This window comes from Phocoena sinus, chromosome 14 (assembly GCF_008692025.1).
Source record: "Phocoena sinus isolate mPhoSin1 chromosome 14, mPhoSin1.pri, whole genome shotgun sequence".
In the NCBI taxonomy this organism is placed as follows: domain Eukaryota; kingdom Metazoa; phylum Chordata; class Mammalia; order Artiodactyla; family Phocoenidae; genus Phocoena; species Phocoena sinus.
The window spans coordinates 30,406,251-30,420,173 of NC_045776.1; the positions used below are offsets into that span (position 1 = coordinate 30,406,251).

The 13,923-nt window shown below is 43.0% G+C and overlaps 1 pseudogene; it reads right to left on the minus strand.

Moving 5' to 3' along the window:
- Window positions 1-146: 146 nt before the first annotated feature.
- LOC116738918 lies at window positions 147-9,073 on the minus strand (annotated as a pseudogene).
- Between the last annotated feature and the right edge of the window lie 4,850 nt (window positions 9,074-13,923).

Below are 13,923 nucleotides of genomic sequence, written 5' to 3' on the forward strand. Positions count from 1 at the left end.
ACAAACACACCACAGTTAGCAGAATCTCAAAATTCAAAAGTTTTATTACTCACCTATTCTATTACATTTATTCAGTTTTATTGTTTGAATATACATCAAAATAAATAAAGAAATTTATACCTATCTTATCTATACATGGAAGAACAGCTGGTACCCAAGGTGGCACCAAAAATCCTAGTAGCTCTTACTTTACATATCCATAGTAGTCAGCCATTTCCATTTCTTTTTCCCTCTCAATGAAAAACTGCAGTTTCCCCAAAGAGGTGTATTTGGCAGCATTGTCACGTTCTTCTTGAGCCCATCTCTTCATGGCCTCCCACTCTGGCCTCTGCTTGTGTTCAACGGGCTTTGACATTACTGCCTCAGGAACATTGCGTTCCCTCCATGGAATTTGTTGCTTGCTGAAGTCTTGGAGTAGAAATGGGGTTTGGAGCTTGGCTGGGGACTGGCGCTTAGTCACAGCAGGGGAAACAGGCTCCCGCTGGAGAGAGGTGCAAGATGAAGTTTTGTAGGGTGCAGGCCTAGGAGCAGCAGACTGAGGGACACTAGGCTGGGTATGGTCGGTCCGACCCAGTTGGGTTGGGTTGGGTTGGTCACAGTTGGCTGAGATGGTTTGGCAGGACCTGGCAAAGAGGCAGGAGCTGGCTAGGATGAACTCACTACAGCAGGTTGAGCTGAGTTAGTAGAAGCAGGGTGGGCACGGTCAGCAACAGCAGGCCGATGTGAGGCCAGAGACTGTGGCCTCCAAGAAGCAGGTTGAGCTTGAGGCTTGTCCCAAAGAGAAAAAGGCAGAGGTATCAACTTGACCTTCCCAGGAGGCAGCAGCTCATACTGGGGTGGAGACGGACACTCTTTCAGCACTGCTGTCTGGTTTCTGGGCTTCAACTTGAGTTTTCTCAGGACCCTTACCCTCACGTGGGGTATTCTGCCATGGCTGGATAGCTGGGGGTGGCTGGGGATCTTTAGGTTTGCTTGAATTTCCCAAGACCCGACAGGAGGAGAGCCCAGTTCTCTTATCATTCTTCTTCCCCAGTGCATGAAAAACCTTCACACACTCCAGCATGCGCATGCCTATGGAGGTTCGAGGCTTTTTAAAGCTCTCTTGGATAAGCTCAGTTTGGTGTTCCTTTCGCTTCGTCTGGGGAATTGTTGGCTTCTCTTCTGCCTTGACTTTGTTCCCGGACTGCTTATTCTCTTCAGCCTTCTTTCTTCCTCTGGTCCTTTTGGTCTTTTCCTGCCCATGGCTCTTCATTTTCCTGATCTTTCTGGATGCAGCTTTCTGAGGTTTGCCTTTAGAATCCTTGGCCGTGTTCACAGGAGCCCTGTCATTGACTGCAGCATTGCATAGAACAGCTTCTCCCCCTAACAGGCACTCTGGATTCTTTGGCTAGATCTTGGCCTTGGGAGCACCACTGATAGGCTCAGAGGCTTTATGTTTGTTCTTCCGGGGTTGATCAGAGGGAACCTTTATGACACTTGGCTTTTCCTGCACCTGATTCGCCTTAATGGCTCTGGTGTCTTTGGCTTTGATCACGTTGTGACCTTTGGGTTGATCAAGATCTTTCAAAGAATTAAAGAGCTGGGGAAGGTGAATATCCTCCACCAGTGTAGTAATATCTGCAAAACCACTGCTAGATTACATCCCATTTTCAGCTGTCCCTCGGTCCTCAAGACTCAGGCTGTTCTTTCCCAGATCAGCATTTTCAGAACCAGGCTTCTCCTCTTGGCTGAGGGGATCCGTGCAGGCCAGGAGCTGGTGAATATCAGGGATATCTAAAGGGAGTGGTGGAGGCTCTTGGTTTTCTCTTGGGATCTGGTAGGCATCCAGAGGCTTTGAAAGCTTGGTTGTAATATCCTCCAAGTGCTTACTCTCTATTTTTCCCTGGCTTGGAGCTGGAGGCAGGGCCAGGAGACTACTGGCACTCTGGACTGGAGCTGTCCCTGAAATGTCCCCAAATTCAGGTGGTGGGTTACTCTCAATTATCTGAATATTTCTGCCCCTTCAGGACTTGGGGAGTTCTTGAGTTTGTGTCACACAAAATGTCTGGCTTGGAGGCTGCAATCCCAGGGAATTTTTCATCACCAGGGAAGTCTCCATCCCTACAAAGGAATCAAGGTAGAAGTCATTCCCTGGTAAGTGAGATGCTCCCCCTAAACACCAACACAGCAATCACGTACCTTTCAAGGTACGTGATTGCTGTGTTGGTGTTTAGGGGCAAGATGGGCAAGGCATTTCTACTAACTCTTCTTAAGAATCACAGACAGTGCCCTATGCTACGAGATAAGCGGAGACTGTTGTAATTCTTACTGGTGATCATTTCATGTCACTGATTTCTTGGCTTTCTTTGTATTTCATAGGATTGTTAGAAGTCAAATAAAAAATGAGTCTTATTTTTTTTAAAATGAAATGTTTTACAAAGCCTAGTATTCTCATATAGAGTCCTTTCAATTCTCCCCACTTTCCTGAGAGGCTAAGAACACTTCACGCCATGAACTAGGAGAGGGAGTAGAGCCCTTCCTGATGAAATATATAAACAAAGACAGAGTCTTAGCCTACTTGCTCTGGACAGGATCCCGGACCACAAGGTCTTAAATCCTGGTATAATTTAAGGAAGTGAGGACAGGTAAACTGGCACTATCATAATAAGAGATCTGAAACACCTTCCAAAGAGACTCTAGCAGTAGATCAGGGAAGGGAGTGATACACTGTGGTAGTACAGGGGGAATGATCGGCTACAACAGTGAAAAATGTGGTACCTATTGGTGTGCTCTTGGGGTTCTTGTACATGTAGCATAGATGACCTTTAGAGAGTCCCTCCCACCTTCCCTCCTCAATTAGGTGTGTTTTTTTTTTAATTTATTTTTTTTTGCACTTATTTATTTTATGCATGAATTTTTTTGGCTGCACTGGGTCTTCATTGCTGTACATGGGCTTTCTCTAGTTGTGGCTAGTGGGGGCTACTCTTGGTTGCAGTGTGCGGCTTCTCATTGCGGTGGCTTCTCTTGCTGCGGAGCACGGGCTCTAGGCACGTGGGCTTCAGTAGTTGTGGCTCACGGGCTCTAGAATGCAGGCTTAGTAGTTGTGGCACATGGGCTTAGTTGCTCCACGGCATGTGGGATCTTCCCAGACCAAGGCTCGAACCCGTGTCCCCTGCATTGTCAGGCGGATTCTTAACCACCGCGCCACCAGGGAAGCCCTAGGTATTCTTATATAGAGTCTAAAAACAGAGAGCCCTGAGCAAAGGTAGTGGTTATTAAAGGCTCAGGATCTAAATTCTACCTGTCTATACACCACTTTCCAGCTGTAGACTTGAACCCATTTTTGAATGCTGACCTCATTGTTCAAATTTCTTGCTGTTTGTACTCACCTTGAAAACTTGTTTCTGTGATGGGTTGAGCAGACACAGGGTAGTACATTCCAGAGGTGGAAGCTGGTGGTTGGATATTTGTGGGCTGAATCTCCTTTAGTACCATTATCATTTCTGGTTGCACAGAGGCCCTACTTCATGTGTATGACACAGAGCCGTAGGATTACATGCAGGAGCCAAGTTCTCCATACAGTAAAGACCCCAATGTGCCTTAGTTATAGTAATATACCTGGCTTCCTTCCTGGTAGGGAAGTGACAGGCTGTGTCCCTGATTTGGAATTTGAGATGGTGTTCCCTGAGCAAGCCTGGCAGAAAGTGATGGATATAGAGGGACCATGTTATTGGTGCCTGCAGTTTTATCATACTGGGCTGCCATAAACATGGAGGAAGCAGCTGTGTGGGGGTCAGTGATGGCCAGAGTAAAGTCTCCGAGTGAAGAAGAATTCTTTTCAGTGCTTCCTGTGATGTCCCAGTCAAGAACACCTGGATAGGAAGCAGCTGAAGTAGAGATCTGGCTCTGGTCAGTGACTCCAGATAACATAGTTGTGCTAGACTGTTGGTGAAGGTAGGCACTACACATGAGTGTCTGGAAAGAGGTAGCCGTAGCTGATGCCAAACTGACGGCAGGAGCAGAGACTCTGGGGAAGTTGCAGACACTCCTGTTAGGGAAGTTGCATTGCTCACCAGAGGAAGAGAGTGCTGCAGAGAATTTAGAGTTCCAAGTACAGGTGGATTTTGGAAATTTTCTATAAGAACAAGAGGGTAATGAAAAAATCAGGGAGATTGATACATTCTCACTATGTTTGAGGAGCAGCATTGTCTTAAGGTTCTTGCTATCAGGACACCTCTAACGTCAATACTTACTGAGAAACCAAAAATCAGACCGTTATGATGGTTGTAAGGACTGAGCAGTTTTACACTCTTCTGTATTAACTGCCTGTGCTCCCATGTTGGGCACAGATGGGCAGAAGACCCAAGTGGTATTGTTCAGACATTGTTCTCTAGGCTGGAAGCAACCTTCTCCCTACCCTATCTTTCCCTTCAGCCTGCACTAGTATTGACTTCTAGGCTGTTTCCTAGACTGGAAGCATTTTAGAACTAGGAGGTCCTTAGAGAACTTCTATTTTCACAGTCTCATTTCATGAGGAAGGAAACTGAGGCTCAGAGAGGTCGGGTTGACTTGTTCAAGTTCTCTCATTATGTTAGTATCCTTACCAGGTTTCAGAACCTAAGTATCCTGACTTCCTTGGCAGGATGCTACTCTGAGCATGATACTGCCAGAAAGCAGGAGAAATAGAACTTATACTATAGGCAGTTTTTTTGTCCATTAGAAAACAGTACGGCTATTACCATTGTAATCTTCAGTGTCTCACTTTGCTTGTGCAGTTCCCACGCTATTACCTAGAGTTCACATATAGCTCAGTCCACCTGGTAAATTTAAAGAGTCATTTTTACCCTCGTCAAGCCTGGTTTCTCATCCTACCTCAAAATGATTACTCGAAAGTGAATTTCTTAAGTGCTTTTGGAAAGAAAAAAGTTATCTGATTACTTCAGATTACTCATTTGTAAAGTGGTTATAACACCACCACCAATAATAATAGCAGTAATAATTAATACATGAATAAACTGATATATTGTGTATGATTTATATGGAGGAAGATACAATAAGTTCTAGAACGACAATAAAAGATCATGAAAAACATATTACATAACGGAAACGAAATACATAGTTATGAAAACTGGGGTATGTGGCAAGTATCAAAGCATAATGGGTTTACTAATAAATGACATTCTGTACCATACGTGCAATGTTATGAAAGTGAATTTTGCCCACTGTATTTTAGTGAATACTACTAACCAAAAAACACGATAGAAGGTGATTTTGAATGAATTCCTAGCCAATACATACAGACAGAAAAGATATATCAGTAAAAATGCATGAAAAGCAACAAAATTCAAGCAATGTGAATGTATAGGTAGCCACAATATATGCAGACAAGTATTTCAGTGAAAACTGGTACAAAGCAGACAGCAAAATAATAAGTGTAAAAGAATTTCATTATTGTGCTCATTCATATTTTTACCCAGCAAGTAACAGGTGTTAAGCCTGGTAGAAATATATGTTTCAAAGAATACAAATATATAATAAGCAGAAAGGAAGCTTAAAAAGTATCAAGAAGGTTTTTGTATTTATCCTAGAGCTTAGATTATAATCTTCAACATCCAAGAAGATGACATCCCAAAACCTAAAAACACCATCATCACTAGAATCCAATTAAAAGAGATTTTCAAATGTAAGAATATCGAAAGGACTCCACAATATTGTTCTATATAAATGTGGAATTTTTTTTTTTTTTTTTTTTTTGCTGTGCCGCGTGGCGCTGGCAGTGAAAGCACCAAGTCCTAACCACTAGACCGCCAGCGAATTCCCTCAATGTGGAATTAGACATGTGGGGCTTGACTTTTTCTTCTTAGGTAGTTAAGATCTAAAAACTAATGATGGCTGTTGATCAATGTGCTCTCTGTGTTAGGAAGGAAAGAACTGTAAAGATGAAAAGCAACCTTGCCTTAGAAGCTACATATCACACAAAGGTAATAGTCCTTCTGATTCAATTTCGAAGATATCATTTAAAATGTTTAATTGGTAAAACGTCTACATAGTTTAAACATTAGAAAGAATAAAACATTGAAAAGCAGACCCCTAGATAACCACTATGGTTTCTTGTATATAGGAAGCATCATTTCTAGGACATATTTCTAAAATGTTTATATTCAAAACTGTCAAGTGCCAACTGTATTCAGAGAGGCAATAAAAGAAAAATAAAACTGAGTATGACTTTTCTGGTAAGCTGCCTTTCCTGGTGATACACTCTTCTGTCCTTACTTTCCTCTTAGTCTGTGAAAATAAGGATTTGCTACAATGAACTTTGTTTTGCCCTGCTCTGAGCAGAATTCACTCTATGCTGTTTCTGCTTTAATTTAAAATCTTTGGTTCCCATCAACGTTCCATTGCAAACTACGTTTTTCTTGAGAGCTCCTCTATGCTTTCCCTCTTCATTCTTATATTGTTTCCTATCTCTTGGTTCCTGTTGGCCTGTGCTGATGAAAACAGTCCTAAACTTCCTTACATTTGACTCTGGGCCTCCCTATAGCCCAGTACTCTCCATCCTCTCTCCCTGTTTTCTCTTTTCAACTAGTCGAAATATTAGTGGAGGGAGACCATTAGAAATGAAACATCTTGGTATATATTGCTAGTTTTCTTTGTCACTTGGCTTTTTTGTCTTTCTGTTGAAACACTCTTGAGAAGTCTCTGATTTCATTTTCTACATGGGTACCCTTTAAGGCTCAATATTAGAAAAGAAAGGGATCAGAGTGGTCAACCAATGTATTATCCTAATGTAACAGATATGGAAAAAATCAGGCTTTCTGAGAGAGTCAATGATTTGTCCAAAGTCACACAGTTAGTAAATGCCAAAATCAAAACTGAAATTAGGTCTCCAGAGTTCTAGTTCAATACTTTCCCTCATTATTCCATGCTATTTTGAATCTACTAGTAAATTTAGGGACAAAATAAATCTAATGAAAAACTTTAAAAAGTTTCTTTTCTTACCTGACATGGTCAGAGAAGAAGAAGCATCAACTGCAGATACAAGGGATGAGGAGACAACACCAGAGCATGTCTGAGTGGCTGCAGCTGAGCGGCACATGTGTCCAGTACAAAGGTCACTGGTTACTGGTCACTGGTCACTTGTGATGATCCAAATTTATTTACAGACGACTCCACGGAAGCCCCAAGACTCTACCAAGTGGTAGTGGGTTTGGTAGGAGAATGATGTCACAAAGCAGGCAGTTTCAAGGTATGAGATAGCCAATAGGGAGGTCCGATCCCCAACAGGAAGGCTGGGGTGGATGGAGAGAGTGTAGGATAGCTAAAACAACACCTAAATTTCTGAGCTCTGGGGAGGAAATCCTAGAAGACCAATTTACCTCTCCCAGGCTCCCACATTAGGAAAATCATTGCAACATTTCTTACAGACATTCATTAATATAATTTACTAACAGTTACTTATATCCTACAGAGTATTATATTTTATGTATCATATACTTAGAGCTATATATATCTTAACTAATATCCTTAGGAAGGCAAGAGCCATCTAGTTTGAACTATTAAAGTTGTTCTGAAATCGTATCTGTCTAATTAGTGAACTTATAGCAGCTTTTAAGGAGCAAGTGTAGGGATTAAGAAGCTCTTTTTGGAAGGGGGAAGATGGCGGAAGAGTAAGACGTGGAGATCGCCTTCCTCCTCACGGATACACCAGAAATACATCTACACAACGCCTACAGAACACCTACTGAAGGCTGGCAGAAGACCTCAGAGCTCCCAAAAGGCAAGAAACTCCCCACGTACCTGGGTAGGGCAAAAGAAAAAAGAAAAAACAGAGACAAAAGAATAAGGACGGCACCTGCACCAGTGGGAGGGAGCTGTGAAGGAGGAAAAGTTTCCACACACTAGGAAGCCCCTCCGCGGGCGGAGACTGCGGGAGGCGGAGGGGGGAGCTTCGGGACCGCGGAGTGGTGCACAGCGACGACGGGTGTGGAGGGCAAAGCGGGGAGATTCCTGCACAGACGATCGGTGCCGACCGGCACTCACCAACCCGAGAGGCTTGTCTGCTCACCCGCCGGGGCGGGCGGGGCTGCGAGCTGAGGCTCCGGTTTCGGTTTTGGACTGAGCGCAGGGAGAGGACTGGGGTTGGCGGCTTGAGCATAGCCTGAAGGGGTTGGTGCGCCACGACTAGCCGGGAGGGAGTTCGGGGAAAAGCCTGCACCGGCCGAAGAGGCAAGAGACTTTTTCTTCCCTCTTTGTTTCCTGGTGCGCGAGGAGAGGGGTTTAAGAGCGCTGCTTAAAGGAACTCCAGAGACGGGCGCGAGCCGCGGCTAAAAGCACGAACCCCAGAGACGGGCGCGAGCCGCGGCGGGAAGCACGAGCCCCAGAGACGGGCGCGAGCCGCGGCTGAAACCGCGGACCCCAGAGACGGGCGGGAGACACTGGGGCTGCTGCTGCCGCCACCAGGGGGGCTGTGTGCGAGCACAGGTCACTCTCCGCGCCCCTCTTCCGCGGAGCCTGTGCAGGCCGCCACTGCCAGGTTCCCGGGATCCAGGGACAACTTCCCCGGGAGTACGCACGGCGGGTCTCAGGCTGGTGCAGCGTCACGCCGGCCTCTGCCGCAGCGTCACGCCGCCTCTGCCGCCGCAGGCCCGCCCCGCACGCAGTGCCCCTCCTTCCCCCATCCCCCAACCCCCGGCCTGAGTGAGCCGGAGCTCCCGACTCAGCGGCTCCTTTAACCCCGTCCTGTCTGAGCAAAAAACAGACGCCCTCCAGCGATCTGCGCGCAGGGGCAGGGCCGGGTACAAAGCTGAGCTCCTGTGAGCTGTGAGAGCAGGGAGGAGAGGGGGAGGTCTCTCCCGGCAGCCGCAGAGGCGGCGGATTGAAGCTCCACAATCAACTTGATGTGCCCTGCATTGTGGAATACCTGAATAGACAGGGAGTGATCCCAAATTGAAGAGGGGGAATTTAGGAGTGAGATCTGTGATTTTTTTCCCTTTTCCTTTTTCTGTGAATGTGTGCGTGTATGCTTCTGTGTGAGATCTTGTCTGTATACTCTTGCTTCCACCATTTGTCCTAGGGCTCTATCCGTCCATGGTTTTTTTTTAAAAAAAAAAAAATTTTTTTTTAATAATTAATTTTAATTGTAATAACTTTATTGAACTTTACCTTTGTTCTTTCTTTCTTTCTTTCCTTCCCTCCTTCCCTCCTTTAGACAGTGAATCACCCCAGGTTGAGGGGGTGGTCTCTGGGAGCAGGATTTATGATTTTTCCCCCTTTGCCTCTCTTTGTGAACGTGTATGTGTATGCTTCTGTGTAAGATTTTCTCTGTAAAGCTTTGCTTCCAACAGTTGTCCTAGGGCTCTATCTGTCCATGGTTTTTTTAAAAAAAAATTTTTTTTTTCTTAATAATTAATTTTAATTGTAATAACTTTATTGTACTTTACCTTCGTTCTTTCTTTCTTTCTTTCCTTCCTTCCTTCCCTCCTTTAGACAACAAATCACCCCAAATTGAGGTGGTGGTCTCTGGGAGCAGGATTTATGATTTTTCCCCCTTTGCCTCTCTTTGTGAACGTGTATGTGTATGCTTCTGTGTAAGATTTTCTCTGTATAGCTTTGCTTCCAACATTTGTCCTAGGGCTCTAGCCGTCCATGGTTTTTTTAAAAAAAAATTTTTTTTTCTTAATAATTAATTTTAATTGTAATAACTTTATTGTACTTTACCTTCGTTCTTTCTTTCTTTCCTTCCTTCCTTCCCTCCTTTAGACAGTGAATCACCCCAGGTTGAGGAGGTGGTCTCTGGGAGCAGGATTTATGATTTTTCCCCCTTTGCCTCTCTTTGTGAACAAGTATGTGTATGCTTCTGTGTAAGATTTTCTCTGTATAGCTTTGTTTCCAACATTTGTCCTAGGGTTCTATCTGTTCTTTTTTTTTTTTTTTCTAAATATTTTTTAGTACAATAACTATATTATACTTTATTTTATTTTTACTGTATCTTCTTTCTTTCTGTCTTTTTTCCTTCTTTCCCTCCTTCCTTCCTCCCTTCCTCCCTCCCTCCCTCCTTTCTTTCCTTCTTTGCTTCTTTCTTCCTTCCTTCCTTTCCTCCTTTCCTCCTGTCCTTCTTTCTTTCCTCAAACTTCTACTAATTCTCTCTACATTTTCTCCTTCTTTCCCTCCTTCCTTCCTTCCTTCCCCCCTCCCTCCCTTTCTTTCCTTCTTTGCTTCTTTCTTCCTTCCTTCCTTTCCTCCTTTTCTTCTCTCTTTCCTCATACTTCTACTAATTCTCTCTACATTTTCTCCTTCTTTCCCTCCTACCTTCCATCCTTCCTCCCTCCCTCCCTCCTTTCTTTCCTTCTTTGCTTCTTTCTTCCTTCCTTCCTTTCCTCCTTTCCTTCTCTCTTTCCTCAAACTTCTACTAATTCTCTCTACATTTTCTCCTTCTTTCCCTCCTTCTTTCCTTCCTTCCTCCCTCCCTCCCTCCCTCCCTCCTCTTTCCTTCTTTGCTTCTTTCTTTCTTCCTTCCTTTCCTCCTTTCCCTCTTTCTTTCCTCATACTTCTACTAATTCTCTCTACATTTTCTCCTTCTTTCCCTCCTTCTTTCCTTCCTTCCTCCCTCCCTCCCTCCCTCCCTCCCTCCTCTTTCCTTCTTTGCTTCTTTCTTTCTTCCTTCCTTTCCTCCTTTCCCTCTTTCTTTCCTCATACTTCTACTAATTCTCTCTACATTTTCTCCTTCTTTCCCTCCTTCCTTCTTCCTTCCTCCCTCCCTCCCTCCTTTCTTTCCTTCTATGCTTCTTTCTTCCTTCCTTCCTTTCCTCCTTTCCTTCTTTCTTTCCTCATACTTCTAATAATTCTCTCTACTTATCCTCCCTTTTATTCTGAGCCGTGTGGATGAAAGGCTCTTGGTGCTCCAGCCCAGGAGGCAGGGCTCTGCCTCTGAGGTAGGAGAGCCAACTTCAGGACACTGGTCAACAAGAGACCTCCCAGCTCCACATAATATTAAATGGTGGATATCTCCCAGAGACCTCCATCTTAACACCAGCACCCAGCTTCACTCAACGACCAGCAAGCCACAGTGCTGGACAACCTATGCCAAACAACTAGCAAAACAGGAACACAACCCCACCCATTAGCAGAGAGGCTGCCTAAAATCATAACAAGGCCACAGACACCCCAAAACACACCACCAGACGTGAACCTGCCCACTAGAGAGACAAGATCCAGCCTCATCCAGCACAACACAGGCACTAGTCCCCTCCACCAGGAAGTCTACACAACCCGCTGAAACAACCTTAGCCACTGGAGACAGACATCAAAAACAACGGGAACTACGAACGTGCAGCCTGCAAAAAGGAGACCCCAAACACAGTAAGATAAGCAAAATGAGAAGACAGAAAAACACACAGCAGATGAAGGAGCAAGATAAAAACCCACCAGACCTAACAAATGAAGAGGAAATAGGCAATCTACCTGAAAAAGAATTCAGAATAATGATAGTAAGGATGATCCGAAATCTTGGAAGTAGAATGGACAAAATGCAAGAAACGGTTAACAGGGACCTAGAAGACATAAAGATGAAACAAGCAACGATGAACAACGCAATAAATGAAATTAAAAGTACTCTAGATAGGATCAATAGCAGAATAACTGAGGCGGAAGAACGGATAAGTGACCTGGAAGATAAAGTAGTGAAAATAACTACTGCAGAGCAGAATAAAGAAAAAAGAATGAAAAGAACTGAGGACAGTCTCAGAGAGCTCTGGGACAACATTAAACGCACCAACATTCGAATTATAGGGGTTCCAGAAGAAGAAGAAAAAAAGAAAGGGACTGAGAAAATATTTGAAGAGATTATAGTTGAAAACTTCCCTAATATAGGAAAGGAAATAGTTAATCAAGTCCAGGAAGCACAGAGAGTCCCATACAGGATAAATACAAGGAGAAATACGCCAAGACACATATTAATCAAACTATCAAAAATTAAATACAAAGAAAGCATATTAAAAGCAGCAAGGGAAAAACAACAAATAACACACAAGGGAATCCCCATAAGGTTAACAGCTGATCTCTCAGCAGAAACCCTACAAGCCAGAAGGGAGTGGCAGGACATACTGAAAGTGATGAAGGAGAGAAACCTGCAACCAAGACTACTCTACCCAGCAAGGATCTCATTCAGATTTGATGGAGAAATTAAAACCTTTTCAGACAAGCAAAAGCTGAGAGAGTTCAGCACCACCAAACCAGCTTTACAACAAATGCTAAAGGAACTTCTCTAGATAAGAAATGCAAAAGAAGGAAACCACCTATAATAACGAACCCAAAACAATATAGAAAATGGGAATAGGAACATACATATCGATAATTACCTTAAACGTAAATGGACTAAATGCTCCCACCAAAAGACACAGATTGGCTGAATGGATACAAAAACAAGACCCTTATATATGCTGTCTACAAGAGACCCACCTCAGACCTAGAGACACATACAGACTGAAAGTAAGGGGATGGAAAAAGATATTCCATGCAAATGGAAACCAAAAGAAAGCTGGAGTAGCAATTCTCATATCAGACAAAATAGACTTTAAAATAAGGACTATTAAAAGGGACAAAGGAGGACACTACATAATGATCAAGGGATCGATCTAAGAAGAAGATATAACAATTATAAATATTTATGCACCCAACATAGGAGCACCTCAATAAGTAAGGCAAATACTAACAGCCATAAAAGGGGAAATTGACAGTAACACATTCATAGTAGGGGACTTTAACACCCCACTTTCACCCATGGACAGATCATCCAAAATGAAAATAAATAAGGAAACACAAGCTTTAAATGATACATTAAACAAGATGGACTTAATTGATATTTATAGGACACTCCATCCAAAAACAACAGAATACACATTTTTCTCAAGTGCTCATGGAACATTCTCCAGGATAGATCATATCTTGGGTCACAAATCAAGCATTGGTAAATTTAAGAAAATTGAAATTGTATCAAGTATCTTTTCTGAGCACAACGCCATGAGACTAGATATCAATTACAGGAAAAGATCTGTAAAATATACAAACACATGGAGGCTAAACAATACACTACTTAATAATGAAGTGATCACTGAAGAAATCAAAGAGGAAATAAAAAAATACCTAGAAACAAATGACAATGGAGACACAACGACCCAAAACCTATGGGATGCAGCAAAAGCAGTTCTAAGGGGGAAGTTTATAGCAATACAAGCCCACCTTAAGAAGCAGGAAACATCTCGAATAAACAACCTAACCTTGCACCTCAAGCAATTAGAGAAAGAAGAACAAAAAAGCCCCAAAGCTAGCAGAAGGAAAGAAATCATAAAAATCAGATCAGAAATAAATGAAAAAGAAATGAAGGAAACGATAGCAAAGATCAATAAAACTAAAAGCTGGTTCTTTGAGAAGATAAACAAAATAGATAAACCACTAGCCAGACTCATCAAGAAAAAAAGGGAGAAGACTCAAATCAATAGAATTAGAAATGAGAAAGGAGAAATAACAACTGACACTGCAGAAATAAAAAAAATCATGAGAGATTACTACAAGCAATTCTATGCCAATAAAATGGACAATCTGGAAGAAATGGACAAATTCTTAGAAATGCACAACCTGCCAAGACTGAATCAGGAAGAAATAGAAAATATAAACAGACCAATCACAAGCACTGAAATTGAAACTGTGATTAAAAATCTTCCAACAAACAAAAGCCCAGGACCAGATGGCTTCACAGGTGAATTCTATCAAACATTTAGAGAAGAGCTAACACCTATCCTTCTCGAACTCTTCCAAAATATAGCAGAGGGAGGAACACTCCCAAATTCCTTCTACGAGGCCACCATCACCTTGATACCAAAACCAGACAAGGATGTCACAAAGAAAGAAAACTACAGGCCAATATCACTGATGAACATAGATGCAAAA